This window comes from Cololabis saira, chromosome 13, assembly GCF_033807715.1.
Source record: "Cololabis saira isolate AMF1-May2022 chromosome 13, fColSai1.1, whole genome shotgun sequence".
Taxonomy (NCBI): Eukaryota; Metazoa; Chordata; class Actinopteri; order Beloniformes; family Belonidae; genus Cololabis; species Cololabis saira.
The window spans coordinates 44,774,580-44,799,290 of NC_084599.1; the positions used below are offsets into that span (position 1 = coordinate 44,774,580).

Consider the following 24,711-nt stretch of genomic DNA (forward strand, 5'->3'; position numbering starts at 1 on the left):
GTCTCTGGGACCCCAAAGACGCTCATTCACGGTTGTTTCACCTCTTCAGCCCCTTCCAGGGCTTAGAAACCATCCATCACCCTGTGTCAGGCAGTTTATAAGTTTCTTTTCTTCCTGAAAATTGGACATTTTAAAGTGTAGGTGAAAGCACAAAAACCATCACTAGCTCCAGAACAAGGACTGGAACAGATCAGCAGTGAGGAAGAAGAGGAGAGCGACCAAAGAACCAGAGTTTTAGCACCACCGCTGTAGACACGACATCTGCTCTGTCCCTCTAAAACCTTGTTTGGATATGTCAGACAACTTCTGCTGCAGGTTGACTTTCAGATCCGAGTGATGCTGTATGCTGTCCTAAATAATTGCTCTTTTTACTTGACAGAAATATTTTAAGTCTTCAGAACTTCTTCAATGAAATTTTCTGTGTGTATATAATCCTACCTCAATCGGAGTTTCCTCTGATCCAGCTGCAGCATTGAGAAGCAACTTCTAGAGTCTATTTTCTTAATGACCATTGTTTACTTGAATTAATCATGTAGTTATCATCGTACTAAACAAGAAGTCTGCCCGTCGGGGAATCGAACCCCGGTCTTCTGCGTGACAGGCAGAGATACTGTCCACTATACTAACGAGGACAGCTCTTTCGTTTTTCTTTGAAGAAGCTGACTGAAGGTCCTAACAGAAGGTCCTGAAACCACAGCATGAGTGAAAAGCAAAATGCGCCTGAGTATCTGACAGAGTGCTGTTCATGGTACCAGTAGCGTCTGGGTGTTTAGGGTACCAGGACCCTGGTCCTCCAGCTCCGCAGGCTGGCTCTTTCACTCCGGTGTCCGGTCGGAGGGGGTGCTTAAGAGCGGGTCCCCGGGGTCGGACGGTGAGACGGGTCTTTGGGTGGCTCCGGGTGAGCCAGGATTGAGGTGGTGTTTTGGTGCTGAAGCCACAAGGCTAAGTGGCTCCAGGCCGATATCGCCAATAACATTTTTTTATACTTTACTACAAACCTATTTCATTGTGTTCCAAATGCTATGAAACGGGCTCTAAACCACTTTCTGGAAGAACCTTTTCGGATCCGGAAATTAGTCATTTACTCCGGTCGCGGTCCGCCAAACTCCCATCTTTGTTCTGAAGGTGCCACGTGGCGCTCGCTCACGGTTCGTAATTTAAGTCCGCGACCCCCACGAGAGAGTTTAGAATATTCTGGAGGGTAGAACGGCGTTGTTCGGCCCGAGTTTAGACCGCTAAATCGCTCGGGTGGGGACTTCCAGCCGAGGACCGGTGATCGACGAAAAAGTGTCCGACAACGGTGCGCCTTTCTCGGACTCGGTCGGCTGGAAGTCCCGGTCCTCGGCCCGGTTCTCAAGAATTTTAGAGGACCTCCAACGGGGTCTCTGGGACCCCAAAGACGCTCATTCACGGTTGTTTCACCTCTTCAGCCCCTTCCAGGGCTTAGAAACCATCCATCACCCTGTGTCAGGCAGTTTATAAGTTTCTTTTCTTCCTGAAAATTGGACATTTTAAAGTGTAGGTGAAAGCACAAAAACCATCACTAGCTCCAGAACAAGGACTGGAACAGATCAGCAGTGAGGAAGAAGAGGAGAGCGACCAAAGAACCAGAGTTTTAGCACCACCGCTGTAGACACGACATCTGCTCTGTCCCTCTAAAACCTTGTTTGGATATCTCAGACAACTTCTGCTGCAGGTTGACTTTCAGATCCGAGTGATGCTGTATGCTGTCTTAAATAATTGCTCTTTTTACTTGACAGAAATATTTTAAGTCTTCAGAACTTCTTCAATGAAATTTTCTGTGTGTATATAATCCTACCTCAATCGGAGTTTCCTCTGATCCAGCTGCAGCATTGAGAAGCAACTTCTAGAGTCTATTTTCTTAATGACCATTGTTTACTTGAATTAATCATGTAGTTATCATCGTACTAAACAAGAAGTCTCCCCGTCGGGGAATCGAACCCCGGTCTTCTGCGTGACAGGCAGAGATACTGTCCACTATACTAACGAGGACAGCTCTTTCGTTTTTCTTTGAAGAAGCTGACTGAAGGTCCTAACAGAAGGTCCTGAAACCACAGCATGAGTGAAAAGCAAAATGCGCCTGAGTATCTGACAGAGTGCTGTTCATGGTACCAGTAGCGTCTGGGTGTTTAGGGTACCAGGACCCTGGTCCTCCAGCTCCGCAGGCTGGCTCTTTCACTCCGGTGTCCGGTCGGAGGGGGTGCTTAAGAGCGGGTCCCCGGGGTCGGACGGTGAGACGGGTCTTTGGGTGGCTCCGGGTGAGCCAGGATTGAGGTGGTGTTTTGGTGCTGAAGCCACAAGGCTAAGTGGCTCCAGGCCGATATCGCCAATAACATTTTTTTATACTTTACTACAAACCTATTTCATTGTGTTCCAAATGCTCTGAAACGGGCTCTAAACCACTTTCTGGAAGAACCTTTTCGGATCCGGAAACTAGTCATTTACTCCGGTCGCGGTCCGCCAAACTCCCATCTTTGTTCTGAAGGTGCCACGTGGCGCTCGCTCACGGTTCGTAATTTGAGTCCGCGACCCCCACGAGAGAGTTTAGAATATTCTGGAGGGTAGAACGGCGTTGTTCGGCCCGAGTTTAGACCGCTAAATCGCTCGGGTGGGGACTTCCAGTCGAGGACCGGTGATCGACGAAAAGGTGTCCGACAACGGTGCGCCTTTCTCGGACTCGGTCGGCTGGAAGTCCCGGTCCTCGGCCCGGTTCTCAAGAATTTTAGAGGACCTCCAACGGGGTCTCTGGGACCCCAAAGACGCTCATTCACGGTTGTTTCACCTCTTCAGCCCCTTCCAGGGCTTAGAAACCATCCATCACCCTGTGTCAGGCAGTTTATAAGTTTCTTTTCTTCCTGAAAATTGGACATTTTAAAGTGTAGGTGAAAGCACAAAAACCATCACTAGCTCCAGAACAAGGACTGGAACAGATCAGCAGTGAGGAAGAAGAGGAGAGCGACCAAAGAACCAGAGTTTTAGCACCACCGCTGTAGACACGACATCTGCTCTGTCCCTCTAAAACCTTGTTTGGATATCTCAGACAACTTCTGCTGCAGGTTGACTTTCAGATCCGAGTGATGCTGTATGCTGTCTTAAATAATTGCTCTTTTTACTTGACAGAAATATTTTAAGTCTTCAGAACTTCTTCAATGAAATTTTCTGTGTGTATATAATCCTACCTCAATCGGAGTTTCCTCTGATCCAGCTGCAGCATTGAGAAGCAACTTCTAGAGTCTATTTTCTTAATGACCATTGTTTACTTGAATTAATCATGTAGTTATCATCGTACTAAACAAGAAGTCTCCCCGTCGGGGAATCGAACCCCGGTCTTCTGCGTGACAGGCAGAGATACTGTCCACTATACTAACGAGGACAGCTCTTTCGTTTTTCTTTGAAGAAGCTGACTGAAGGTCCTAACAGAAGGTCCTGAAACCACAGCATGAGTGAAAAGCAAAATGCGCCTGAGTATCTGACAGAGTGCTGTTCATGGTACCAGTAGCGTCTGGGTGTTTAGGGTACCAGGACCCTGGTCCTCCAGCTCCGCAGGCTGGCTCTTTCACTCCGGTGTCCGGTCGGAGGGGGTGCTTAAGAGCGGGTCCCCGGGGTCGGACGGTGAGACGGGTCTTTGGGTGGCTCCGGGTGAGCCAGGATTGAGGTGGTGTTTTGATGCTGAAGCCACAAGGCTAAGTGGCTCCAGGCCGATATCGCCAATAACATTTTTTTATACTTTACTACAAACCTATTTCATTGTGTTCCAAATGCTCTGAAACGGGCTCTAAACCACTTTCTGGAAGAACCTTTTCGGATCCGGAAATTCGTCATTTACTCCGGTCGCGGTCCGCCAAACTCCCATCTTTGTTCTGAAGGTGCCACGTGGCGCTCGCTCACGGTTCGTAATTTGAGTCCGCGACCCCCACGAGAGAGTTTAGAATATTCTGGAGGGTAGAACGGCGTTGTTCGGCCCGAGTTTAGACCGCTAAATCGCTCGGGTGGGAACTTCCAGCCGAGGACCGGTGATCGACGAAAAAGTGTCCGACAACGGTGCGCCTTTCTCGGACTCGGTCGGCTGGAAGTCCCGGTCCTCGGCCCGGTTCTCAAGAATTTTAGAGGACCTCCAACGGGGTCTCTGGGACCCCAAAGACGCTCATTCACGGTTGTTTCACCTCTTCAGCACCTTCCAGGGCTTAGAAACCATCCATCACCCTGTGTCAGGCAGTTTATAAGTTTCTTTTCTTCCTGAAAATTGGACATTTTAAAGTGTAGGTGAAAGCACAAAAACCATCACTAGCTCCAGAACAAGGACTGGAACAGATCAGCAGTGAGGAAGAAGAGGAGAGCGACCAAAGAACCAGAGTTTTAGCACCACCGCTGTAGACACGACATCTGCTCTGTCCCTCTAAAACCTTGTTTGGATATCTCAGACAACTTCTGCTGCAGGTTGACTTTCAGATCCGAGTGATGCTGTATGCTGTCTTAAATAATTGCTCTTTTTACTTGACAGAAATATTTTAAGTCTTCAGAACTTCTTCAATGAAATTTTCTGTGTGTATATAATCCTACCTCAATCGGAGTTTCCTCTGATCCAGCTGCAGCATTGAGAAGCAACTTCTAGAGTCTATTTTCTTAATGACCATTGTTTACTTGAATTAATCATGTAGTTATCATCGTACTAAACAAGAAGTCTCCCCGTCGGGGAATCGAACCCCGGTCTTCTGCGTGACAGGCAGAGATACTGTCCACTATACTAACGAGGACAGCTCTTTCGTTTTTCTTTGAAGAAGCTGACTGAAGGTCCTAACAGAAGGTCCTGAAACCACAGCATGAGTGAAAAGCAAAATGCGCCTGAGTATCTGACAGAGTGCTGTTCATGGTACCAGTAGCGTCTGGGTGTTTAGGGTACCAGGACCCTGGTCCTCCAGCTCCGCAGGCTGGCTCTTTCACTCCGGTGTCCGGTCGGAGGGGGTGCTTAAGAGCGGGTCCCCGGGGTCGGACGGTGAGACGGGTCTTTGGGTGGCTCCGGGTGAGCCAGGATTGAGGTGGTGTTTTGGTGCTGAAGCCACAAGGCTAAGTGGCTCCAGGCCGATATCGCCAATAACATTTTTTTATACTTTACTACAAACCTATTTCATTGTGTTCCAAATGCTCTGAAACGGGCTCTAAACCACTTTCTGGAAGAACCTTTTCGGATCCGGAAATTCGTCATTTACTCCGGTCGCGGTCCGCCAAACTCCCATCTTTGTTCTGAAGGTGCCACGTGGCGCTCGCTCACGGTTCGTAATTTGAGTCCGCGACCCCCACGAGAGAGTTTAGAATATTCTGGAGGGTAGAACGGCGTTGTTCGGCCCGAGTTTAGACCGCTAAATCGCTCGGGTGGGAACTTCCAGCCGAGGACCGGTGATCGACGAAAAAGTGTCCGACAACGGTGCGCCTTTCTCGGACTCGGTCGGCTGGAAGTCCCGGTCCTCGGCCCGGTTCTCAAGAATTTTAGAGGACCTCCAACGGGGTCTCTGGGACCCCAAAGACGCTCATTCACGGTTGTTTCACCTCTTCAGCACCTTCCAGGGCTTAGAAACCATCCATCACCCTGTGTCAGGCAGTTTATAAGTTTCTTTTCTTCCTGAAAATTGGACATTTTAAAGTGTAGGTGAAAGCACAAAAACCATCACTAGCTCCAGAACAAGGACTGGAACAGATCAGCAGTGAGGAAGAAGAGGAGAGCGACCAAAGAACCAGAGTTTTAGCACCACCGCTGTAGACACGACATCTGCTCTGTCCCTCTAAAACCTTGTTTGGATATCTCAGACAACTTCTGCTGCAGGTTGACTTTCAGATCCGAGTGATGCTGTATGCTGTCCTAAATAATTGCTCTTTTTACTTGACAGAAATATTTTAAGTCTTCAGAACTTCTTCAATGAAATTTTCTGTGTGTATATAATCCTACCTCAATCGGAGTTTCCTCTGATCCAGCTGCAGCATTGAGAAGCAACTTCTAGAGTCTATTTTCTTAATGACCATTGTTTACTTGAATTAATCATGTAGTTATCATCGTACTAAACAAGAAGTCTCCCCGTCGGGGAATCGAACCCCGGTCTTCTGCGTGACAGGCAGAGATACTGTCCACTATACTAACAAGGACAGCTCTTTAGTTTTTCTTTGAAGAAACTGACTGAAGGTCCTAACAGAAGGTCCTGAAACCACAGCATGAGTGAAAAGCAAAATGCGCCTGAGTATCTGACAGAGTGCTGTTCATGGTACCAGTAGCGTCTGGGTGTTTAGGGTACCAGGACCCTGGTCCTCCAGCTCCGCAGGCTGGCTCTTTCACTCCGGTGTCCGGTCGGAGGGGGTGCTTAAGAGCGGGTCCCCGGGGTCGGACGGTGAGACGGGTCTTTGGGTGGCTCCGGGTGAGCCAGTATTGAGGTGGTGTTTTGGTGCTGAAGCCACAAGGCTAAGTGGCTCCAGGCCGATATCGCCAATAACATTTTTTTATACTTTACTACAAACCTATTTCATTGTGTTCCAAATGCTCTGAAACGGGCTCTTAACCACTTTCTGGAAGAACCTTTTCGGATCCGGAAATTAGTCATTTACTCCGGTCGCGGTCCGCCAAACTCCCATCTTTGTTCTGAAGGTGCCACGTGGCGCTCGCTCACGGTTCGTAATTTGAGTCCGCGACCCCCACGAGAGAGTTTAGAATATTCTGGAGGGTAGAACGGCGTTGTTCGGCCCGAGTTTAGACCGCTAAATCGCTCGGGTGGGGACTTCCAGCCGAGGACCGGTGATCGACGAAAAAGTGTCCGACAACGGTGCGCCTTTCTCGGACTCGGTCGGCTGGAAGTCCCGGTCCTCGGCCCGGTTCTCAAGAATTTTAGAGGACCTCCAACAGAAGGTTGGAGGTCCTCCTCTGGGACCCCAAAGACGCTCATTCACGGTTGTTTCACCTCTTAAGCACCTTCCAGGGCTTAGAAACCATCCATCACCCTGTGTCAGGCAGTTTATAAGTTTCTTTTCTTCCTGAAAATTGGACATTTTAAAGTGTAGGTGAAAGCACAAAAACCATCACTGGCTCCAGAACAAGGACTGGAACAGATCAGCAGTGAGGAAGAAGAGGAGAGCGACCAAAGAACCAGAGTTTTAGCACCACCGCTGTAGACACGACATCTGCTCTGTCCCTCTAAAACCTTGTTTGGATATCTCAGACAACTTCTGCTGCAGGTTGACTTTCAGATCCGAGTGATGCTGTATGCTGTCCTAAATAATTGCTCTTTTTACTTGACAGAAATATTTTAAGAAATATTTTAAGAACTTCTTCAATGAAATTTTCTGTGTGTATATAATCCTACCTCAATCGGAGTTTCCTCTGATCCAGCTGCAGCATTGAGAAGCAACTTCTAGAGTCTATTTTCTTAATGACCATTGTTTACTTGAATTAATCATGTAGTTATCATCGTACTAAACAAGAAGTCTCCCCGTCGGGGAATCGAACCCCGGTCTTCTGCGTGACAGGCAGAGATACTGTCCACTATACTAACGAGGACAGCTCTTTCGTTTTTCTTTGAAGAAGCTGACTGAAGGTCCTAACAGAAGGTCCTGAAACCACAGCATGAGTGAAAAGCAAAATGCGCCTGAGTATCTGACAGAGTGCTGTTCATGGTACCAGTAGCGTCTGGGTGTTTAGGGTACCAGGACCCTGGTCCTCCAGCTCCGCAGGCTGGCTCTTTCACTCCGGTGTCCGGTCGGAGGGGGTGCTTAAGAGCGGGTCCCCGGGGTCGGACGGTGAGACGGGTCTTTGGGTGGCTCCGGGTGAGCCAGGATTGAGGTGGTGTTTTGGTGCTGAAGCCACAAGGCTAAGTGGCTCCAGGCCGATATCGCCAATAACATTTTTTTATACTTTACTACAAACCTATTTCATTGTGTTCCAAATGCTCTGAAACGGGCTCTAAACCACTTTCTGGAAGAACCTTTTCGGATCCGGAAATTCGTCATTTACTCCGGTCGCGGTCCGCCAAACTCCCATCTTTGTTCTGAAGGTGCCACGTGGCGCTCGCTCACGGTTCGTAATTTGAGTCCGCGACCCCCACGAGAGAGTTTAGAATATTCTGGAGGGTAGAACGGCGTTGTTCGGCCCGAGTTTAGACCGCTAAATCGCTCGGGTGGGAACTTCCAGCCGAGGACCGGTGATCGACGAAAAAGTGTCCGACAACGGTGCGCCTTTCTCGGACTCGGTCGGCTGGAAGTCCCGGTCCTCGGCCCGGTTCTCAAGAATTTTAGAGGACCTCCAACGGGGTCTCTGGGACCCCAAAGACGCTCATTCACGGTTGTTTCACCTCTTCAGCACCTTCCAGGGCTTAGAAACCATCCATCACCCTGTGTCAGGCAGTTTATAAGTTTCTTTTCTTCCTGAAAATTGGACATTTTAAAGTGTAGGTGAAAGCACAAAAACCATCACTAGCTCCAGAACAAGGACTGGAACAGATCAGCAGTGAGGAAGAAGAGGAGAGCGACCAAAGAACCAGAGTTTTAGCACCACCGCTGTAGACACGACATCTGCTCTGTCCCTCTAAAACCTTGTTTGGATATCTCAGACAACTTCTGCTGCAGGTTGACTTTCAGATCCGAGTGATGCTGTATGCTGTCCTAAATAATTGCTCTTTTTACTTGACAGAAATATTTTAAGTCTTCAGAACTTCTTCAATGAAATTTTCTGTGTGTATATAATCCTACCTCAATCGGAGTTTCCTCTGATCCAGCTGCAGCATTGAGAAGCAACTTCTAGAGTCTATTTTCTTAATGACCATTGTTTACTTGAATTAATCATGTAGTTATCATCGTACTAAACAAGAAACAAGAAGTCTCCCCGTCGGGGAATCGAACCCCGGTCTTCTGCGTGACAGGCAGAGATACTGTCCACTATACTAACGAGGACAGCTCTTTAGTTTTTCTTTGAAGAAACTGACTGAAGGTCCTAACAGAAGGTCCTGAAACCACAGCATGAGTGAAAAGCAAAATGCGCCTGAGTATCTGACAGAGTGCTGTTCATGGTACCAGTAGCGTCTGGGTGTTTAGGGTACCAGGACCCTGGTCCTCCAGCTCCGCAGGCTGGCTCTTTCACTCCGGTGTCCGGTCGGAGGGGGTGCTTAAGAGCGGGTCCCCGGGGTCGGACGGTGAGACGGGTCTTTGGGTGGCTCCGGGTGAGCCAGTATTGAGGTGGTGTTTTGGTGCTGAAGCCACAAGGCTAAGTGGCTCCAGGCCGATATCGCCAATAACATTTTTTTATACTTTACTACAAACCTATTTCATTGTGTTCCAAATGCTCTGAAACGGGCTCTTAACCACTTTCTGGAAGAACCTTTTCGGATCCGGAAATTAGTCATTTACTAACCAACCTTCATTTACAGAAGGTTGGAGGTCCTCCTCTGGGACCCCAAAGACGCTCATTCACGGTTGTTTCACCTCTTAAGCACCTTCCAGGGCTTAGAAACCATCCATCACCCTGTGTCAGGCAGTTTATAAGTTTCTTTTCTTCCTGAAAATTGGACATTTTAAAGTGTAGGTGAAAGCACAAAAACCATCACTAGCTCCAGAACAAGGACTGGAACAGATCAGCAGTGAGGAAGAAGAGGAGAGCGACCAAAGAACCAGAGTTTTAGCACCACCGCTGTAGACACGACATCTGCTCTGTCCCTCTAAAACCTTGTTTGGATATCTCAGACAACTTCTGCTGCAGGTTGACTTTCAGATCCGAGTGATGCTGTATGCTGTCCTAAATAATTGCTCTTTTTACTTGACAGAAATATTTTAAGTCTTCAGAACTTCTTCAATGAAATTTTCTGTGTGTATATAATCCTACCTCAATCGGAGTTTCCTCTGATCCAGCTGCAGCATTGAGAAGCAACTTCTAGAGTCTATTTTCTTAATGACCATTGTTTACTTGAATTAATCATGTAGTTATCATCGTACTAAACAAGAAGTCTCCCCGTCGGGGAATCGAACCCCGGTCTTCTGCGTGACAGGCAGAGATACTGTCCACTATACTAACGAGGACAGCTCTTTCGTTTTTCTTTGAAGAAGCTGACTGAAGGTCCTAACAGAAGGTCCTGAAACCACAGCATGAGTGAAAAGCAAAATGCGCCTGAGTATCTGACAGAGTGCTGTTCATGGTACCAGTAGCGTCTGGGTGTTTAGGGTACCAGGACCCTGGTCCTCCAGCTCCGCAGGCTGGCTCTTTCACTCCGGTGTCCGGTCGGAGGGGGTGCTTAAGAGCGGGTCCCCGGGGTCGGACTGTGAGACGGGTCTTTGGGTGGCTCCGGGTGAGCCAGTATTGAGGTGGTGTTTTGGTGCTGAAGCCACAAGGCTAAGTGGCTCCAGGCCGATATCGCCAATAACATTTTTTTATACTTTACTACAAACCTATTTCATTGTGTTCCAAATGCTCTGAAACGGGCTCTAAACCACTTTCTGGAAGAACCTTTTCGGATCCGGAAATTAGTCATTTACTCCGGTCGCGGTCCGCCAAACTCCCATCTTTGTTCTGAAGGTGCCACGTGGCGCTCGCTCACGGTTCGTAATTTGAGTCCGCGACCCCCACGAGAGAGTTTAGAATATTCTGGAGGGTAGAACGGCGTTGTTCGGCCCGAGTTTAGACCGCTAAATCGCTCGGGTGGGGACTTCCAGCCGAGGACCGGTGATCGACGAAAAAGTGTCCGACAACGGTGCGCCTTTCTCGGACTCGGTCGGCTGGAAGTCCCGGTCCTCGGCCCGGTTCTCAAGAATTTTAGAGGACCTCCAACAGAAGGTTGGAGGTCCTCCTCTGGGACCCCAAAGACGCTCATTCACGGTTGTTTCACCTCTTAAGCACCTTCCAGGGCTTAGAAACCATCCATCACCCTGTGTCAGGCAGTTTATAAGTTTCTTTTCTTCCTGAAAATTGGACATTTTAAAGTGTAGGTGAAAGCACAAAAACCATCACTAGCTCCAGAACAAGGACTGGAACAGATCAGCAGTGAGGAAGAAGAGGAGAGCGACCAAAGAACCAGAGTTTTAGCACCACCGCTGTAGACACGACATCTGCTCTGTCCCGCTAAAACCTTGTTTGGATATCTCAGACAACTTCTGCTGCAGGTTGACTTTCAGATCCGAGTGATGCTGTATGCTGTCTTAAATAATTGCTCTTTTTACTTGACAGAAATATTTTAAGTCTTCAGAACTTCTTCAATGAAATTTTCTGTGTGTATATAATCCTACCTCAATCGGAGTTTCCTCTGATCCAGCTGCAGCATTGAGAAGCAACTTCTAGAGTCTATTTTCTTAATGACCATTGTTTACTTGAATTAATCATGTAGTTATCATCGTACTAAACAAGAAGTCTCCCCGTCGGGGAATCGAACCCCGGTCTTCTGCGTGACAGGCAGAGATACTGTCCACTATACTAACGGGGACAGCTCTTTCGTTTTTCTTTGAAGAAGCTGACTGAAGGTCCTAACAGAAGGTCCTGAAACCACAGCATGAGTGAAAAGCAAAATGCGCCTGAGTATCTGACAGAGTGCTGTTCATGGTACCAGTAGCGTCTGGGTGTTTAGGGTACCAGGACCCTGGTCCTCCAGCTCCGCAGGCTGGCTCTTTCACTCCGGTGTCCGGTCGGAGGGGGTGCTTAAGAGCGGGTCCCCGGGGTCGGACGGTGAGACGGGTCTTTGGGTGGCTCCGGGTGAGCCAGGATTGAGGTGGTGTTTTGGTGCTGAAGCCACAAGGCTAAGTGGCTCCAGGCCGATATCGCCAATAACATTTTTTTATACTTTATGTAACCCGGTTAAAAATGTAACGTGATATTCATTGTGTCATTTCATCAAAGTATATAAAAAAGAGTAAAAAGGTTTAAATTCATTAAAATGTATAAAAGGTTAAAAGCAATTTAAATATATATATTATATGTTTAATGTTTTATTTTGAACTATGATTTATCTGTAAAAACAAGATGTATGGCATTTACGGGGTTAATTGTGGATTGGCCGGAACGTAACTTCTCAGGTGTTTGTCCAGGAGGGACAATCAGGGACGGAGGACTGATTAAGCAAGGAGAAGGCACACGAGGAGCCTTAAGGGAAAAGCAGGAACGAAAAGAGACTGCTGAGCAGACGTGAGTGACCAGGTTCGTGGAGGTGTTTAATCCAGACGCTCCAGAGGACTTGAGAGTGACTTCCATATATGTGTGTGAGTGAACTACTCCGCAGGTGAGGACGTCGGGAGGCTAGCGGCTAAAGCAGAAGCTAGAAGCTCACAGGACCGGACTAGTTGGCATCCCGCCAACTGCTTCGTCCGTGACTGTGGGGACGGAGCGTGGAGCTGCAGACGAGGCGTGAGCACCGCAGCTTGGGCAGTGACGGGTCTTTGGTTTCCTCAGGCCGGATTTTCTCTTGCAATCACCTGTTCTTCAGCCATCAGCCAGTGGGCAGGAGGATACAGTCCTGACCAGTAAGGTACCTTTTTATTTTTCTGTGCCCGGCTGGGTGAAGCAACCACTGTGTTTATGGTTTCCACGATCCCAAGCTACATTCAGGCCTGCAACAAAAAACATTAAAGGGGTACCCCGGGGTTTATTTTCAATAAGCTAATAAGAGTGCCGGCTTTGTGTTTATAAGGTTTGTGGGTTCACATTTTGCACTTATATTAAGTTGTGGGAACTTAAAGTACTGCATTACTCCTTTTGAGGTAAAAAAAGGTTTGTTTACATTTACTAAAGTTTGCTACAGTGTTTTTCTAAGACGAGAGAATATTTTATTTACTGTGTTTATTTGAAAGAAAGAAAGGAGTATTTCATTTATTGTGTTTCCTGTGGGAAAAGGGACAAATAAGTGTTTTTGTTAAACGAGAGATTTATTGTGAAGATTTAAAATCCTAAGAACTTTCATATTTTTATTTTTCCATTTCATTAAGAAGTTTTCAATTAAATAATTGAGAATTGATTTTTCTTAAAATTCTTGTGGTGTGTTTACTTACCTTAAGAGAGAGGTTTGTTTATTTCAGAGATAAAGATACTTTAGGGGTGTAAAATCTTTATTAAAAACTGGAGTTTAAATTGAATTCATAGGTAAATTTAAGTCTGTTCATGTGTGTAATCTAAAAAAAAGAGAGATTCAAAACTAACATTAAAACTGAGTTAATCAGGGTTAAACATAGTCAATATAAGAACCCAAAAGCCCTGCCCTTATTGTTAAGATTACTAAGGGGAGCGCTACATTTACTACAAACCTATTTCATTGTGTTCCAAATGCTATGAAACGGGCTCTAAACCACTTTCTGGAAGAACCTTTTCGGATCCGGAAATTAGTCATTTACTCCGGTCGCGGTCCGCCAAACTCCCATCTTTGTTCTGAAGGTACCACGTGGCGCTCGCTCACGGTTCGTAATTTGAGTCCGCGACCCCCACGAGAGAGTTTAGAATATTCTGGAGGGTAGAACGGCGTTGTTCGGCCCGAGTTTAGACCGCTAAATCGCTCGGGTGGGGACTTCCAGCCGAGGACCGGTGATCGACGAAAAAGTGTCCGACAACGGTGCGCCTTTCTCGGACTCGGTCGGCTGGAAGTCCCGGTCCTCGGCCCGGTTCTCAAGAATTTTAGAGGACCTCCAACGGGGTCTCTGGGACCCCAAAGACGCTCATTCACGGTTGTTTCACCTCTTCAGCACCTTCCAGGGCTTAGAAACCATCCATCACCCTGTGTCAGGCAGTTTATAAGTTTCTTTTCTTCCTGAAAATTGGACATTTTAATGTGTAGGTGAAAGCACAAAAACCATCACTAGCTCCAGAACAAGGACTGGAACAGATCAGCAGTGAGGAAGAAGAGGAGAGCGACCAAAGAACCAGAGTTTTAGCACCACCGCTGTAGACACAACATCTGCTCTGTCCCTCTAAAACCTTGTTTGGATATCTCAGACAACTTCTGCTGCAGGTTGACTTTCAGATCCGAGTGATGCTGTATGCTGTCCTAAATAATTGCTCTTTTTACTTGACAGAAATATTTTAAGTCTTCAGAACTTCTTCAATGAAATTTTCTGTGTGTATATAATCCTACCTCAATCGGAGTTTCCTCTGATCCAGCTGCAGCATTGAGAAGCAACTTCTAGAGTCTATTTTCTTAATGACCATTGTTTACTTGAATTAATCATGTAGTTATCATCGTACTAAACAAGAAGTCTCCCCGTCGGGGAATCGAACCCCGGTCTTCTGCGTGACAGGCAGAGATACTGTCCACTATACTAACGAGGACAGCTCTTTCGTTTTTCTTTGAAGAAGCTGACTGAAGGTCCTAACAGAAGGTCCTGAAACCACAGCATGAGTGAAAAGCAAAATGCGCCTGAGTATCTGACAGAGTGCTGTTCATGGTACCAGTAGCGTCTGGGTGTTTAGGGTACCAGGACCCTGGTCCTCCAGCTCCGCAGGCTGGCTCTTTCACTCCGGTGTCCGGTCGGAGGGGGTGCTTAAGAGCGGGTCCCCGGGGTCGGACGGTGAGACGGGTCTTTGGGTGGCTCCGGGTGAGCCAGGATTGAGGTGGTGTTTTGGTGCTGAAGCCACAAGGCTAAGTGGCTCCAGGCCGATATCGCCAATAACATTTTTTTATACTTTACTACAAACCTATTTCATTGTGTTCCAAACGCTCTGAAACGGGCTCTAAACCACTTTCTGGAAGAACCTTTTCGGATCCGGAAATTAGTCATTTACTCCGGTCGCGGTCCGCCAAACTCCCATCTTTGTTCTGAGGGTGCCGAGTGGCGCTCGCTCACGGTTCGTAATTTGAGTCCGCGACCCCCACGAGAGAGTTTAGAATATTCTGGAGGGTAGAACGGCGTTGTTCGGCCCGAGTTTAGACCGCTAAATCGCTCGGGTGGGGACTTCCAGCCGAGGACCGGTGATCGACGAAAAAGTGTACGACAACGGTGCGCCTTTCTCGGACTCGGTCGGCTGGAAGTCCCGGTCCTCGGCCCGGTTCTCAAGAATTTTAGAGGACCTCCAACGGGGTCTCTGCGACCCCAAAGACGCTCATTCACGGTTGTTTCACCTCTTCAGCACCTTCCAGGGCTTAGAAACCATCCATCACCCTGTGTCAGGCAGTTTATAAGTTTCTTTTCTTCCTGAAAATTGGACATTTTAAAGTGTAGGTGAAAGCACAAAAACCATCACTAGCTCCAGAACAAGGACTGGAACAGATCAGCAGTGAGGAAGAAGAGGAGAGCGACCAAAGAACCAGAGTTTTAGCACCACCGCTGTAGACACAACATCTGCTCTGTCCCTCTAAAACCTTGTTTGGATAGTTCAGACAACTTCTGCTGCAGGTTGACTTTCAGATCCGAGTGATGCTGTATGCTGTCCTAAAAAATTGCTCTTTTTACTTGACAGAAATATTTTAAGTCTTCAGAACTTCTTCAATGAAATTTTCTGTGTGTATATAATCCTACCTCAATCGGAGTTTCCTCTGATCCAGCTGCAGCATTGAGAAGCAACTTCTAGAGTCTATTTTCTTAATGACCATTGTTTACTTGAATTAATCATGTAGTTATCATCGTACTAAACAAGAAGTCTCCCCGTCGGGGAATCGAACCCCGGTCTTCTGCGTGACAGGCAGAGATACTGTCCACTATACTAACGAGGACAGCTCTTTCGTTTTTCTTTGAAGAAGCTGACTGAAGGTCCTAACAGAAGGTCCTGAAACCACAGCATGAGTGAAAAGCAAAATGCGCCTGAGTATCTGACAGAGTGCTGTTCATGGTACAAGTAGCGTCTGGGTGTTTAGGGTACCAGGACCCTGGTCCTCCAGCTCCGCAGGCTGGCTCTTTCACTCCGGTGTCCGGTCGGAGGGGGTGCTTAAGAGCGGGTCCCCGGGGTCGGACGGTGAGACGGGTCTTTGGGTGGCTCCGGGTGAGCCAGGATTGAGGTGGTGTTTTGGTGCTGAAGCCACAAGGCTAAGTGGCTCCAGGCCGATATCGCCAATAACATTTTTTTATACTTTACTACAAACCTATTTCATTGTGTTCCAAATGCTCTGAAACGGACTCTAAACCACTTTCTGGAAGAACCTTTTCGGATCCGGAAATTAGTCATTTACTCCGGTCGCGGTCCGCCAAACTCCCATCTTTGTTCTGAGGGTGCCGAGTGGCGCTCGCTCACGGTTCGTAATTTGAGTCCGCGACCCCCACGAGAGAGTTTAGAATATTCTGGAGGGTAGAACGGCGTTGTTCGGCCCGAGTTTAGACCGCTAAATCGCTCGGGTGGGGACTTCCAGCCGAGGACCGGTGATCGACGAAAAAGTGTACGACAACGGTGCGCCTTTCTCGGACTCGGTCGGCTGGAAGTCCCGGTCCTCGGCCCGGTTCTCAAGAATTTTAGAGGACCTCCAACGGGGTCTCTGCGACCCCAAAGACGCTCATTCACGGTTGTTTCACCTCTTCAGCACCTTCCAGGGCTTAGAAACCATCCATCACCCTGTGTCAGGCAGTTTATAAGTTTCTTTTCTTCCTGAAAATTGGACATTTTAAAGTGTAGGTGAAAGCACAAAAACCATCACTAGCTCCAGAACAAGGACTGGAACAGATCAGCAGTGAGGAAGAAGAGGAGAGCGACCAAAGAACCAGAGTTTTAGCACCACCGCTGTAGACACAACATCTGCTCTGTCCCTCTAAAACCTTGTTTGGATATCTCAGACAACTTCTGCTGCAGGTTGACTTTCAGATCCGAATGATGCTGTATGCTGTCCTAAATAATTGCTCTTTTTACTTGACAGAAATATTTTAAGTCTTCAGAACTTCTTCAATGAAATTTTCTGTGTGTATATAATCCTACCTCAATCGGAGTTTCCTCTGATCCAGCTGCAGCATTGAGAAGCAACTTCTAGAGTCTATTTTCTTAATGACCATTGTTTACTTGAATTAATCATGTAGTTATCATCGTACTAAACAAGAAGTCTCCCCGTCGGGGAATCGAACCCCGGTCTTCTGCGTGACAGGCAGAGATACTGTCCACTATACTAACGAGGACAGCTCTTTCGTTTTTCTTTGAAGAAGCTGACTGAAGGTCCTAACAGAAGGTCCTGAAACCACAGCATGAGTGAAAAGCAAAATGCGCCTGAGTATCTGACAGAGTGCTGTTCATGGTACCAGTAGCGTCTGGGTGTTTAGGGTACCAGGACCCTGGTCCTCCAGCTCCGCAGGCTGGCTCTTTCACTCCGGTGTCCGGTCGGAGGGGGTGCTTAAGAGCGGGTCCCCGGGGTCGGACGGTGAGACGGGTCTTTGGGTGGCTCCGGGTGAGCCAGGATTGAGGTGGTGTTTTGGTGCTGAAGCCACAAGGCTAAGTGGCTCCAGGCCGATATCGCCAATAACATTTTTTTATACTTTACTACAAACCTATTTCATTGTGTTCCAAATGCTCTGAAACGGGCTCTAAACCACTTTCTGGAAGAACCTTTTCGGATCCGGAAATTAGTCATTTACTCCGGTCGCGGTCCGCCAAACTCCCATCTTTGTTCTGAAGGTGCCACGTGGCGCTCGCTCACGGTTCGTAATTTGAGTCCGCGACCCCCACGAGAGAGTTTAGAATATTCTGGAGGGTAGAACGGCGTTGTTCGGCCCGAGTTTAGACCGCTAAATCGCTCGGGTGGGGACTTCCAGCCGAGGACCGGTGATCGACGAAAAAGTGTCCGACAACGGTGCGCCTTTCTCGGACTCGGTCGGCTGGATGTCCCGGTCCTCGGCCCGGTTCTCAAGAATTTTAGAGGACCTCCAACGGGGTCTCTGGGACCCCAAAGACGCTCATTCACGGTTGTTTCACCTCTTCAGCACCTTCCAGGGCTTAGAAACCATCCACAACCCTGTGTCAGGCAGTTTATAAGTTTCTTTTCTTCCTGAAAATTGGACATTTTAAAGTGTAGGTGAAAGCACAAAAACCATCACTAGCTCCAGAACAAGGACTGGAACAGATCAGCAGTGAGGAAGAAGAGGAGAGCGACCAAAGAACCAGAGTTTTAGCACCACCGCTGTAGACACAACATCTGCTCTGTCCCTCTAAAACCTTGTTTGGATATCTCAGACAACTTCTGCTGCAGGTTGACTTTCAGATCCGAGTGATGCTGTATGCTGTCCTAAATAATTGCTCTTTTTACTTGACAGAAATATTTTAAGTCTTCAGAACTTCTTCAATGAAATTTTCTGTGTGTATATAATCCTACCTCAATCGGAGTTTCCTCTGATCCAGCTGCAGCATTGAGAAGCAACTTCTAGAGTCTATTTTCTTAATGACCATTGTTTACTTGAATTAATCATGTAGTTATCATCGTACTAAACAAGAAGTCTCCCCGTCGGGGAATCGAACCCCGGTCTTCTGCGTGACAGGCAGAGATACTGTCCACTATACTAACGAGGACAGCTCTTTCGTTTTTCTTTGAAGAAGCTGACTGAAGGTCCTAACAGAAGGTCCTGAAACCACAGCATGAGTGAAAAGCAAAATGCGCCTGAGTATCTGACAGAGTGCTGTTCATGGTACCAGTAGCGTCTGGGTGTTTAGGGTACCAGGACCCTGGTCCTCCAGCTCCGCAGGCTGGCTCTTTCACTCCGGTGTCCGGTCGGAGGGGGTGCTTAAGAGCGGGTCCCCGGGGTCGGACGGTGAGACGGGTCTTTGGGTGGCTCCGGGTGAGCCAGGATTGAGGTGGTGTTTTGGTGCTGAAGCCACAAGGCTAAGTGGCTCCAGGCCGATATCGCCAATAACATTTTTTTATACTTTACTACAAACCTATTTCATTGTGTTCCAAATGCTCTGAAACGGGCTCTAAACCACTTTCTGGAAGAACCTTTTCGGATCCGGAAATTAGTCATTTACTCCGGTCGCGGTCCGCCAAACTCCCATCTTTGTTCTGAAGGTGCCACGTGGCGCTCGCTCACGGTTCGTAATTTGTGTCTGCGACCCCCACGAGAGAGTTTAGAATATTCTGGAGGGTAGAACGGCGTTGTTCGGCCCGAGTTTAGACCGCTAAATCGCTCGGGTGGGGACTTCCAGCCGAGGACCGGTGATCGACGAAAAAGTGTCCGACAACGGTGCGCCTTTCTCGGACTCGGTCGGCTGGAAGTCCCAGTCCTCGGCCCGGTTCTCAAGAATTTTAGAGGACCTCCAACGGGGTCTCTGGGACCCCAAATACGCTCATTCACGGTTGTTTCACCTCTTCAGCACCTTCCAGGGCTTAGAAACCATCCATCATCCTGTGTCAGGCAGTTTATAAGTTTCTTTTCTTCCTGAAAATTGGACATTTTAAAGTGTAGGTGAAAGCACAAAAACCATCACTAGCTCCAGAACAAGGACTGGAACAGATCAGCAGTGAGGAAGAAGAGGAGAGCGACCAAAGAACCAGAGTTTTAGCACCACCGCTGTAGACACAACATCTGCTCTGTCCCTCTAAAACCTTGTTTGGATATGTCAGACAACTTCTGCTGCAGGTTGACTTTCAGATCCGAGTGATGCTGTATGCTGTCCTAAATAATTGCTCTTTTTACTTGACAGAAATATTTTAAGTCTTCAGAACTTCTTCAATGAAATTTTCTGTGTGTATATAATCCTACCTCAATCGGAGTTTCCTCTGATCCAGCTGCAGCATTGAGAAGCAACTTCTAGAGTCTATTTTCTTAATGACCATTGTTTACTTGAATTAATCATGTAGTTATCATCGTACTAAACAAGAAGTCTCCCCGTCGGGGAATCGAACCCCGGTCTTCTGCGTGACAGGCAGAGATACTGTCCACTATACTAACGAGGACAGCTCTTTCGTTTTTCTTTGAAGAAGCTGACTGAAGGTCCTAACAGAAGGTCCTGAAACCACAGCATGAGTGAAAAGCAAAATGCGCCTGAGTATCTGACAGAGTGCTGTTCATGGTACCAGTAGCGTCTGGGTGTTTAGGGTACCAGGACCCTGGTCCTCCAGCTCCGCAGGCTGGCTCTTTCACTCCGGTGTCCGGTCGGAGGGGGTGCTTAAGAGCGGGTCCCCGGGGTCGGACGGTGAGACGGGTCTTTGGGTGGCTCCGGGTGAGCCAGGATTGAGGTGGTGTTTTGGTGCTGAAGCCACAAGGCTAAGTGGCTCCAGGCCGATATCGCCAATAACATTTTTTTATACTTTACTACAAACCTATTTCATTGTGTTCCAAATGCTCTGAAACGGGCTCTAAACCACTTTCTGGAAGAACCTTTTCGGATCCGGAAATTAGTCATTTACTCCGGTCGCGGTCCGCCAAACTCCCATCTTTGTTCTGAAGGTGCCACGTGGCGCTCGCTCACGGTTCGTAATTTGAGTCCGCGACCCCCACGAGAGAGTTTAGAATATTCTGGAGGGTAGAACGACGTTGTTCGGCCCGAGTTTAGACCGCTAAATCGCTCGGGTGGGGACTTCCAGCCGAGGACCGGTGATCGACGAAAAAGTGTCCGACAACGGTGCGCCTTTCTCGGACTCGGTCGGCTGGAAGTCCCGGTCCTCGGCCCGGTTCTCAAGAATTTTAGAGGACCTCCAACGGGGTCTCTGGGACCCCAAAGACGCTCATTCACGGTTGTTTCACCTCTTCAGCACCTTCCAGGGCTTAGAAACCATCCATCACCCTCTGTCAGGCAGTTTATAAGTTTCTTTTCTTCCTGAAAATTGGACATTTTAAAGTGTAGGTGAAAGCACAAAAACCATCACTAGCTCCAGAACAAGGACTGGAACAGATCAGCAGTGAGGAAGAAGAGGAGAGCGACCAAAGAACCAGAGTTTTAGCACCACCGCTGTAGACACAACATCTGCTCTGTCCCTCTAAAACCTTGTTTGGATATGTCAGACAACTTCTGCTGCAGGTTGACTTTCAGATCCGAGTGATGCTGTATGCTGTCCTAAATAATTGCTCTTTTTACTTGACAGAAATATTTTAAGTCTTCAGAACTTCTTCAATGAAATTTTCTGTGTGTATATAATCCTACCTCAATCGGAGTTTCCTCTGATCCAGCTGCAGCATTGAGAAGCAACTTCTAGAGTCTATTTTCTTAATGACCATTGTTTACTTGAATTAATCATGTAGTTATCATCGTACTAAACAAGAAGTCTCCCCGTCGGGGAATCGAACCCCGGTCTTCTGCGTGACAGGCAGAGATACTGTCCACTATACTAACGAGGACAGCTCTTTCGTTTTTCTTTGAAGAAGCTGACTGAAGGTCCTAACAGAAGGTCCTGAAACCACAGCATGAGTGAAAAGCAAAATGCGCCTGAGTATCTGACAGAGTGCTGTTCATGGTACCAGTAGCGTCTGGGTGTTTAGGGTACCAGGACCCTGGTCCTCCAGCTCCGCAGGCTGGCTCTTTCACTCCGGTGTCCGGTCGGAGGGGGTGCTTAAGAGCGGGTCCCCGGGGTCGGACGGTGAGACGGGTCTTTGGGTGGCTCCGGGTGAGCCAGGATTGAGGTGGTGTTTTGGTGCTGAAGCCACAAGGCTAAGTGGCTCCAGGCCGATATCGCCAATAACATTTTTTTATACTTTACTACAAACCTATTTCATTGTGTTCCAAATGCTCTGAAACGGGCTCTAAACCACTTTCTGGAAGAACCTTTTCGGATCCGGAAATTAGTCATTTACTCCGGTCGCGGTCCGCCAAACTCCCATCTTTGTTCTGAGGGTGCCGAGTGGCGCTCGCTCACGGTTCGTAATTTGAGTCCGCGACCCCCACGAGAGAGTTTAGAATATTCTGGAGGGTAGAAGGCCGTTGTTCGGCCCGAGTTTAGACCGCTAAATCGCTCGGGTGGGGACTTCCAGCCGAGGACCGGTGATCGACGAAAAAGTGTCCGACAACGGTGCGCCTTTCTCGGACTCGGTCGGCTGGAAGTCCCGGTCCTCGGCCCGGTTCTCAAGAATTTTAGAGGACCTCCAACGGGGTCTCTGGGACCCCAAAGACGCTCATTCACGGTTGTTTCACCTCTTCAGCACCTTCCAGGGCTTAGAAACCATCCATCACCCTGTGTCAGGCAGTTTATAAGTTTCTTTTCTTCCTGAAAATTGGACATTTTAAAGTGTAGGTGAAAGCACAAAAACCATCACTAGCTCCAGAACAAGGACTGGAACAGATCAGCAGTGAGGAAGAAGAGGAGAGCGACCAAAGAACCAGAGTTTTAGCACCACCGCTGTAGACACAACATCTGCTCTGTCCCTCTAAAACCTTGTTTGGATATCTCAGACAACTTCTGCTGCAGGTTGACTTTCAGATCCGAATGATGCTGTATGCTGTCCTAAATAATTGCTCTTTTTACTTGACAGAAATATTTTAAGTCTTCAGAACTTCTTCAATGAAATTTTCTGTGTGTATATAATCCTACCTCAATCGGAGTTTCCTCTGATCCAGCTGCAGCATTGAGAAGCAACTTCTAGAGTCTATTTTCTTAATGACCATTGTTTACTTGAATTAATCATGTAGTTATCATCGTACTAAACAAGAAGTCTCCCCGTCGGGGAATCGAACCCCGGTCTTCTGCGTGACAGGCAGAGATACTGTCCACTATACTAACGAGGACAGCTCTTCCGTTTTTCTTTGAAGAAGCTGACTGAAGGTCCTAACAGAAGGTCCTGAAACCACAGCATGAGTGAAAAGCAAAATGCGCCTGAGTATCTGACAGAGTGCTGTTCATGGTACCAGTAGCGTCTGGGTGTTTAGGGTACCAGGACCCTGGTCCTCCAGCTCCGCAGGCTGGCTCTTTCACTCCGGTGTCCGGTCGGAGGGGGTGCTTAAGAGCGGGTCCCCGGGGTCGGACGGTGAGACGGGTCTTTGGGTGGCTCCGGGTGAGCCAGGATTGAGGTGGTGTTTTGGTGCTGAAGCCACAAGGCTAAGTGGCTCCAGGCCGATATCGCCAATAACATTTTTTTATACTTTACTACAAACCTATTTCATTGTGTTCCAAATGCTGTGAAACGGGCTCTAAACCACTTTCTGGAAGAACCTTTTCGGATCCGGAAATTAGTCATTTACTCCGGTCGCGGTCCGCCAAACTCCCATCTTTGTTCTGAAGGTGCCACGTGGCGCTCGCTCACGGTTCGTAATTTGAGTCCGCGACCCCCACGAGAGAGTTTAGAATATTCTGGAGGGTAGAAGGCCGTTGTTCGGCCCGAGTTTAGACCGCTAAATCGCTCGGGTGGGGACTTCCAGCCGAGGACCGGTGATCGACGAAAAAGTGTCCGACAACGGTGCGCCTTTCTTGGACTCGGTCGGCTGGAAGTCCCGGTCCTCGGCCCGGTTCTCAAGAATTTTAGAGGACCTCCAACGGGGTCTCTGGGACCCCAAAGACGCTCATTCACGGTTGTTTCACCTCTTCAGCACCTTCCAGGGCTTAGAAACCATCCATCACCCTGTGTCAGGCAGTTTATAAGTTTCTTTTCTTCCTGAAAATTGGACATTTTAAAGTGTAGGTGAAAGCACAAAAACCATCACTAGCTCCAGAACAAGGACTGGAACAGATCAGCAGTGAGGAAGAAGAGGAGAGCGACCAAAGAACCAGAGTTTTAGCACCACCGCTGTAGACACAACATCTGCTCTGTCCCTCTAAAACCTTGTTTGGATATCTCAGACAACTTCTGCTGCAGGTTGACTTTCAGATCCGAATGATGCTGTATGCTGTCCTAAATAATTGCTCTTTTTACTTGACAGAAATATTTTAAGTCTTCAGAACTTCTTCAATGAAATTTTCTGTGTGTATATAATCCTACCTCAATCGGAGTTTCCTCTGATCCAGCTGCAGCATTGAGAAGCAACTTCTAGAGTCTATTTTCTTAATGACCATTGTTTACTTGAATTAATCATGTAGTTATCATCGTACTAAACAAGAAGTCTCCCCGTCGGGGAATCGAACCCCGGTCTTCTGCGTGACAGGCAGAGATACTGTCCACTATACTAACGAGGACAGCTCTTTCGTTTTTCTTTGAAGAAGCTGACTGAAGGTCCTAACAGAAGGTCCTGAAACCACAGCATGAGTGAAAAGCAAAATGCGCCTGAGTATCTGACAGAGTGCTGTTCATGGTACCAGTAGCGTCTGGGTGTTTAGGGTACCAGGACCCTGGTCCTCCAGCTCCGCAGGCTGGCTCTTTCACTCCGGTGTCCGGTCGGAGGGGGTGCTTAAGAGCGGGTCCCCGGGGTCGGACGGTGAGACGGGTCTTTGGGTGGCTCCGGGTGAGCCAGGATTGAGGTGGTGTTTTGGTGCTGAAGCCACAAGGCTAAGTGGCTCCAGGCCGATATCGCCAATAACATTTTTTTATACTTTACTACAAACCTATTTCATTGTGTTCCAAATGCTCTGAAACGGGCTCTAAACCACTTTCTGGAAGAACCTTTTCGGATCCGGAAATTAGTCATTTACTCCGGTCGCGGTCCGCCAAACTCCCATCTTTGTTCTGAGGGTGCCGAGTGGCGCTCGCTCACGGTTCGTAATTTGAGTCCGCGACCCCCACGAGAGAGTTTAGAATATTCTGGAGGGTAGAAGGCCGTTGTTCGGCCCGAGTTTAGACCGCTAAATCGCTCGGGTGGGGACTTCCAGCCGAGGACCGGTGATCGACGAAAAAGTGTCCGACAACGGTGCGCCTTTCTCGGACTCGGTCGGCTGGAAGTCCCGGTCCTCGGCCCGGTTCTCAAGAATTTTAGAGGACCTCCAACGGGGTCTCTGGGACCCCAAA

General features: G+C 48.1%; 15 non-coding genes across 15 annotated transcripts; all 15 read right to left on the minus strand.

Moving 5' to 3' along the window:
* Positions 1–1,941: 1,941 nt before the first annotated feature.
* trnad-guc (transfer RNA aspartic acid (anticodon GUC)) lies at positions 1,942–2,013 on the minus strand. Its single transcript has one exon. It is a non-coding gene; the product is annotated as a tRNA-Asp (tRNA).
* Positions 2,014–3,322: 1,309 nt separating this feature from the next.
* trnad-guc (transfer RNA aspartic acid (anticodon GUC)) lies at positions 3,323–3,394 on the minus strand. The gene has a single exon. It is a non-coding gene; the product is annotated as a tRNA-Asp (tRNA).
* A 1,309-nt stretch (positions 3,395–4,703) lies between these two features.
* trnad-guc (transfer RNA aspartic acid (anticodon GUC)) lies at positions 4,704–4,775 on the minus strand. Its single transcript has one exon. It is a non-coding gene; the product is annotated as a tRNA-Asp (tRNA).
* A 2,708-nt stretch (positions 4,776–7,483) lies between these two features.
* Positions 7,484–7,555, minus strand: trnad-guc (transfer RNA aspartic acid (anticodon GUC)). The gene has a single exon. It is a non-coding gene; the product is annotated as a tRNA-Asp (tRNA).
* A 1,316-nt stretch (positions 7,556–8,871) lies between these two features.
* Positions 8,872–8,943, minus strand: trnad-guc (transfer RNA aspartic acid (anticodon GUC)). The gene has a single exon. It is a non-coding gene; the product is annotated as a tRNA-Asp (tRNA).
* Positions 8,944–9,990: 1,047 nt separating this feature from the next.
* Positions 9,991–10,062, minus strand: trnad-guc (transfer RNA aspartic acid (anticodon GUC)). The gene has a single exon. It is a non-coding gene; the product is annotated as a tRNA-Asp (tRNA).
* A 1,322-nt stretch (positions 10,063–11,384) lies between these two features.
* trnad-guc (transfer RNA aspartic acid (anticodon GUC)) lies at positions 11,385–11,456 on the minus strand. Its single transcript has one exon. It is a non-coding gene; the product is annotated as a tRNA-Asp (tRNA).
* A 2,750-nt stretch (positions 11,457–14,206) lies between these two features.
* trnad-guc (transfer RNA aspartic acid (anticodon GUC)) lies at positions 14,207–14,278 on the minus strand. The gene has a single exon. It is a non-coding gene; the product is annotated as a tRNA-Asp (tRNA).
* A 1,309-nt stretch (positions 14,279–15,587) lies between these two features.
* trnad-guc (transfer RNA aspartic acid (anticodon GUC)) lies at positions 15,588–15,659 on the minus strand. The gene has a single exon. It is a non-coding gene; the product is annotated as a tRNA-Asp (tRNA).
* Positions 15,660–16,968: 1,309 nt separating this feature from the next.
* trnad-guc (transfer RNA aspartic acid (anticodon GUC)) lies at positions 16,969–17,040 on the minus strand. The gene has a single exon. It is a non-coding gene; the product is annotated as a tRNA-Asp (tRNA).
* Positions 17,041–18,349: 1,309 nt separating this feature from the next.
* Positions 18,350–18,421, minus strand: trnad-guc (transfer RNA aspartic acid (anticodon GUC)). Its single transcript has one exon. It is a non-coding gene; the product is annotated as a tRNA-Asp (tRNA).
* A 1,309-nt stretch (positions 18,422–19,730) lies between these two features.
* Positions 19,731–19,802, minus strand: trnad-guc (transfer RNA aspartic acid (anticodon GUC)). The gene has a single exon. It is a non-coding gene; the product is annotated as a tRNA-Asp (tRNA).
* A 1,309-nt stretch (positions 19,803–21,111) lies between these two features.
* Positions 21,112–21,183, minus strand: trnad-guc (transfer RNA aspartic acid (anticodon GUC)). The gene has a single exon. It is a non-coding gene; the product is annotated as a tRNA-Asp (tRNA).
* Positions 21,184–22,492: 1,309 nt separating this feature from the next.
* Positions 22,493–22,564, minus strand: trnad-guc (transfer RNA aspartic acid (anticodon GUC)). Its single transcript has one exon. It is a non-coding gene; the product is annotated as a tRNA-Asp (tRNA).
* A 1,309-nt stretch (positions 22,565–23,873) lies between these two features.
* Positions 23,874–23,945, minus strand: trnad-guc (transfer RNA aspartic acid (anticodon GUC)). The gene has a single exon. It is a non-coding gene; the product is annotated as a tRNA-Asp (tRNA).
* Between the last annotated feature and the right edge of the window lie 766 nt (positions 23,946–24,711).